We start from the raw sequence: 6428 nt of genomic DNA on the forward strand, positions 1-6428 counted from the left end.
CCTTTGGAAGAAAACCTGGCATAATACATAGAATAATACAGTCCCCCAAATCTCTGAAATATGGTTCTTTGCAAGACAAAGCCTGCAACTCGCTCACACGCCTGGCTGATGTGATGGCCACTAAAAATAAGGTTTTTATGAAGATATACTTCAGAGAGGATCATTCAATAGGCTTAAATAGTTCTTTTGACATAGCTGACAAAACTAAAGACAAATCCCAGGAAGGGATTGGAGTACTGATAGGTGGTCTCAAGTTTTTCAGGGCCTTGAAAAAGGTACGTATTACTTGATTGTTGGAAAATATTCCCTGCAATTGCGCATTTATTGCAGTAAGCTGTACTTTCAAAGTGTTTGTTTTTACCCCTTTACTGAAGCCCTCATGAAGGAATTGCAGAACTGATTTTAAATCTACAGGCCTTGAAGAATTTTCTTGACACCAATTTTCTAATTTTTTCTACACTTATATTTTACTAGTGGTTGATTTTTGGGCGGCAAACATAGTGTTCATGAGATCTGTAGAGAGACCCAAAGATGCTAGGGATTGACGCTCAGCCTCCAGGCCGCTAGTTGTAGGCTGTTGGGGTTGTGATGGGTAAACCCCTTCTGGAGAGGCAGATCTGGATGAGGGAGGAATTTTCCAAATTCTCCCCTTGGAAAGGGATAGGGCTAGTTAAAACGATTTTCTCTGAGGCCAGAAGGAAAGTATCGCTATTAATTCTGCTTGATCCTTTTGCAGTTTTTTTAGGACTCTCGGAATGAGTGGAATTGGAGGAAACACATATATAAGACCCCTTTTCCAGCTGACTGATAAAGCATCCATTGCCTGAGCCCGTCTGGACTGTTGACTTGAACAAAAATGATTGAGCTTTGCATTCTGTTCTGTTGCCATGGCGTCTAGAGAAAGTCTCCCCATGCGGGTCACAATGTCACTGAATACTGCTGGATTTAAACTCCATTCTCCCGGGTGTAGTGGAGTTCAGCTGAGAAGATCTGCTAATTGATTCTGAGCTCCCCTTATGTAAACTGCTGAGATGCCCTTTGTATAAGTCTCTGCCCACTCCATAAGGAGAGCACACTCTTTGGACAGGCTTCTCTTACCTCCTTGTTTGTTGGCATAAACCGAGGGTAGATTGTCCGACTGTATCATTATTTTGAATCCTGAAAGATGAGATTGAAAATCGAGAAGAGCTAGTCTTACTGCTCTCTATGATCTCCAGTTGGAGGACATCAATGCCTCTTCTCTTGTCCATCTTTTTTGTACCCATAGACCATCTACATGGGCATCCCAGCCCCAAGAGGAGGTATCCAATGTGAGGATCTTCTGACAATAGGGATTCAGATCTCTGCCTTGTCCCATTTGAGGTGATGTCATCCACCATTTCAGGTCCTGGCAAGTTAATGCCTTTGGCCCAAGGAACAGCTTCTATGGATGACGTTAGAAGACCCAATACTCTCATTGCCTGACGGACGTAAACCCTGCGGTTGGACAGGAGTTGATGGACCCCTCTTTGAATAGAAGATATTCTTTGCGGGGATAATTTCAGTGTCATGCGCTGAGTGTCCAGCATATAACCCAAGAATTTTATTTGTTGTGACGGCACCAAGGAAGACTTTTCCATGTTTATTAGAAAATCGTGAGATTGGAATACTTGAATTGCGATCTGTAGTTGCAGATTCAGTTGTTGGGCTGAGGCTGCTATCAACAACCAATCGTCGAGATAGGGAAAACAGGTGATGCCCCTCAGTCTTAGAGCAGCTGCAAGGACTATTGAGACTTTTGTAAAAACTCTCGGGGCTGACGTTAATCCGAACGGAAGGCAGGTAAAATGGAGATGTACAATGCCTATTATCATCTGGACCGCTATTCTCGGAAATCTCCTGTGATGTGGGCGAATCGGAATATGTAGGTATGCATCCACTAGATCTATTCATGCCATGTGATCTCCCTTCTTCAGGGCCATAACAAACGACTTTATTGATTCCATTTTGAACTTTTTCTTTACTAAAAATTTGTTCAGGTTAAAGGTTAAATTGATTTTCAGTCTCCATTTGTCTCCTGGTTTGGGTACAGGAAATATTCTGGAATATACGCCTTTGAATTCTTCTCCTGTGGGCACCGGCTGTAGGGCACATTTGCGTATAAAATCTTGAATGAGAAGATTAAAGACTTGATCTTGCATGATTTAGAAGAAAACGATCTGGAGGAAAGCGTGTGAATTCTAGGACATAGCTACTTTTTTACCGTGGAGGTAACCCAAACATCTGTGGATGTGAGAGTCCAGGCTGAAGAGAATAGTTTTAGTCTGGCGCCAACTTTCGGCTGAACCTGCTGCGAGGACTTTTGATTAGATCTTTTCTTGAGCTCAGATTTTGTTTGATTGCCACAAAATCTCCTTTGCCTAGAAAATTGTGGCCTATTTCTAAATCTAGCATATCTTCTCTAGCAGGACCTTAAAATTGCTTCTTCTTTGATTCTGGAAAAAACTGCTCCTTTTCCCTCAATCAGAGTCTCAAGAATCTTTTCTAGCTGAGGGCCAAACAGTGAGGTGGGTTTTAACGGAAGATTACAGAAGTGGTATTTAGATAAAACATCCCCAGGCCATTGTTTGATCTGGAGTGCTCTCCTTGCAGCATTACAAAGCGCCAAGGAGTTTGCTGGAAATGTCATCATATCAAGAGGGGCATCACACAAAAAATTAGAAGCAGCTTTCATCAGAGGAAGGATTTTTAAAATGTCATCTCTGGCAACTCCTTCTAGATCATGAGACAGCTGAGATAACCAGATTCTTAAAGACCTGGCTATAGGTACAGAAGACATGGCGATGACACAAACGGCTAAGGTAGGTAGAGGCATAGTCTTTTTTCAATAAAGTATCAATTTTCCTATCCATGGGATCTTTAATAAGGGATGCTTCATCCGAAGGGACTATCGCTTTTTTAGATAAGCGAGCAACCGCTAAATCAACTTTTGGCACTGAGGCCCGAATAATTCATCCAACTTATATAGAGATTTCAACCTAAAACCTGGACCAGATTTTTTATCAGGCCTATCTCAGTCCTGTTTAATCCATTAATTTAGGAAAGGATGCACAGGAAAAAAATTCCCTTTAGTTTTTGGAAAATAAAACAGTTTGTCTGATTTAGATTTTCCAGAGGTATCTTTATCAGTCTCTAATGTATGTTTTACCTCTTTAGGCAGATCAGGCAATTTATCTTTATGAAAAATAAAATATTAAATTGGATCACAGTCATATGAGGAGTCAGAACACACTTCACCCTCAAACAGGCATTCACTCTCAGAAGAGGAGGCGATCAGCTGTAGTGGAGGAGTTTTGTCTGCAAGCCTTGGCCTTTTGTTTGCTGATTTGATTTCCTCAAACACAGAAGTGAGTTGTTCTTTAAACCATAATAAAAAGTTCATATTTCCAGACTGAGTAGACGTAGTAGGAGACAAGCAATCAGTGCAGACATTGGTAGATAATTCATCAGGCAGGGGTTGCTGACATTTTTGACATAAACGGTTTCTAGATTTTCTTTTCCTCTTATTGGATTCCTCTTGAGAGGCAGACATCTGTTAGTTAAAGACTTTAAGTGTTATATATGTATATATATTAACTTTCCTTTAACACCGCTATGTGTATGACAGTCCTAGCATCCCCTATGATGTGAAATATAACAGGGAAAGACCACTTCCTCTCAGAAGTACAATCTGATATCACCAGAAAGAGTGCATTGAGACACAAAACAGCTGACCCCCAATGCGCAATCTTATCAGACACAATGCTGCTTACTAGGGAAGGAAAAAGAAACCCCTGCAAAGTCAGGCGTTTTGGAAATAGACCGCTTAGCATACAAAATTACATGCACCAAATATAAATATATCATACATATCAGTCTGTAATAGACTGAACATGGTAGTCAAAGCAGTTTGACCCCGGATCCCTCAGGAACCACCATACTTACTGCAGTAAGCAGCGGGTGAAGCGGTCTGGCTTGCTGAACTTCCAGTCTACACTCCCTCAGGTGGCAAGAAGGCCAGAAGATTTGTATCAGCACTACTAAGTTTTTAGCTGGACGAGCTGTACTTTATTGTAATTGCCATTCTTACTACAGATAGCTAAGCACTTAATATTAATGTTTATTACAGGTCAAATGAAAAAAAAGCAGCTGCATCATTTTTGTTTACACCGGTCAGCAAATATTATCACTGTATTGTACTGTTGTTACAGTAATTCAAGTAAGGCAGAAGTGCCCTTAGAATAATTTTCATCAGATAGTCTATGCACACATAATTTTGTATTTTTAGCATTTAATTGTGTCTTTGAGGTCAACAGTATTTTTTTCAAAAGAGACGATGAAGGTATAGCATTTTTTTCTAGTATTTTTCTCCATAGTTCCTTCAATATAACTTCAAAAACTCCTGAAATTTTTTTTGAAATAATGTTACTTAAACACATGTACAGTATCTAAGGCGAGTACACCCCTCACATTTCAGGGTTTCTAGGGTCTTAGGTTCCAGTGTATGAACATTCCTACCCTCAAGGAGTCAGGGCTAGGATTAGGGTTTCCTTAGGGGGTGTCCGTTTCCTTTTCCCTAGCTTTGAGGCATACTTCCTTTTCCCTTCCCTCCTATTGTCTGTGTGGTTTTCCCTCCCACATCACTACATGACAATGGGTTAACCAATTCTTCAAAATCCATGGCCTACTCTTAGGATGTCATCAATATTAGATCAGTGTGAGTCGACTCTCGGCACTCCCACCACTAGGATAAGGGTCACAATGCTACAAGCACATTGTTTATCAGGTACAAGTCGGTACCTTTAATCCCTTGACTTTAGCGGCGGATGTCGTCTCTTTAAATATGGTGCCCATTTCATACCAAAACAAGTTCCATAACTCGCGGGTGCTTGCTGTACCACACAGCAGACAACCAGGGCTAACGTCTGCCATTGTTAATAAAAAGACATTTAACTCTGCAGACGACATGGTCAAATGTGACATGGCATCTAAGCACTAAAAACCTGTGAGTCCTGCGCTTCTGTGGCTGGAATGGCCCCCCCTAGTGCCGATCAAGAGATCCATTAATTCCCTGTGGCAGGCTCGTTCCCTCTGAAGGATTTGAGGCTGCCAGAGCTATGTTCCAATAGAAACAGCGAATTTCTCATGGACTTCGATGCTAATACTTCTAATGCATTAGAGTCTATGATCGCATGTCCAAGTTTCCTAGGGGAACTTTTAAAAAGTATTAAAAAAATATTTAAAAGTATAAAAAATATATATAGAATTCAAATTACCTCCCTTCCCCATAATAAAAATAAAAAATAAACATTATAGGCATCACCGCATCCCAAAATGATCATACTTTTAAAAAAAAATTTTTTATGGCGTAATGGAAAAAAAAATATAAAAATGGACGATTTGCCATTTTTTTGTTGTATGCCGGATGTTTTGATCCACGCAACGGGGAGAAGCAGAGGCGTGCGGGCATCAGAAGAGATGCGTGTGCCGGGGAGCGGAGTAAGTATAACCAGTATGAGGGCCTTTTGGGAGACATTATAGGGGTTGGATAACTCTTTTAAGTTGACAGATAGTATCCACTATTCAGGAAACAAGTTGATATAAATAAAACGTTTTTTCATTATGTTTCATTTTTTATGTGAGACCCAGAACTCTTCAGGCTTAAATTGAGCTGTTTGGACTAAAACCCAAATTGAATGCTCCAGATTGGACCAAACTTACACAAAATGGTATTTGTCTAGTAGTTAGTAGGTCATTTCTGAAATTGACATTAAAGGGTTTCTCCATGATATTGATAGATACTCAGAATACAGTAGGTCATAAATATCACATATAACTCACAATATCACTCTCTGTCCCATTTAAGTGAATAGGGCTGAGCTGCATTACCAAGCACAGCCACTATCCAATGGACGGTGCTGTGTTTAGCAAGCTGCGAGGAGGCTGTGGCCATAACTGAAGCTCCGGTGAGTGTTGTGGCTTCCTCAAGCAGCTGGTCAACAGGGGTTCTGGGTGTCAGACAGCCGCAGATCTCATAGTGATGTTCTATCCTGAGGATAGGTCATCAATATGAAAAATACCGAGAACCCCTTTAACAACTAATTTAAGTAACATGAGGATGAAGTGTGAAATTAAAGGCCTTGTATTAATGTGGAAAATAGGAGGTTGCTAGAAATGTAGAGTTTCAGCTTTACTCAAGAGTAATTTACGAAGGTGCGTATGTAAATGTCATCATAATCATAACCACAATACAGTCATGAGGGACTTTACACTTCTTATATTTGGTGCCACCTGTACCTCTTCATACAGGGTTTACTCCAGGATCTTTGCATCTGTTGTAAGAAAATATAAAAAAAATGGCATACACAAGTGTTACTTCCTATTTTGCGGAAGACGTACTGGTAGCAATC

This window comes from Bufo gargarizans, chromosome 1 (assembly GCF_014858855.1).
Source record: "Bufo gargarizans isolate SCDJY-AF-19 chromosome 1, ASM1485885v1, whole genome shotgun sequence".
Lineage (NCBI taxonomy): Eukaryota > Metazoa > Chordata > Amphibia > Anura > Bufonidae > Bufo > Bufo gargarizans.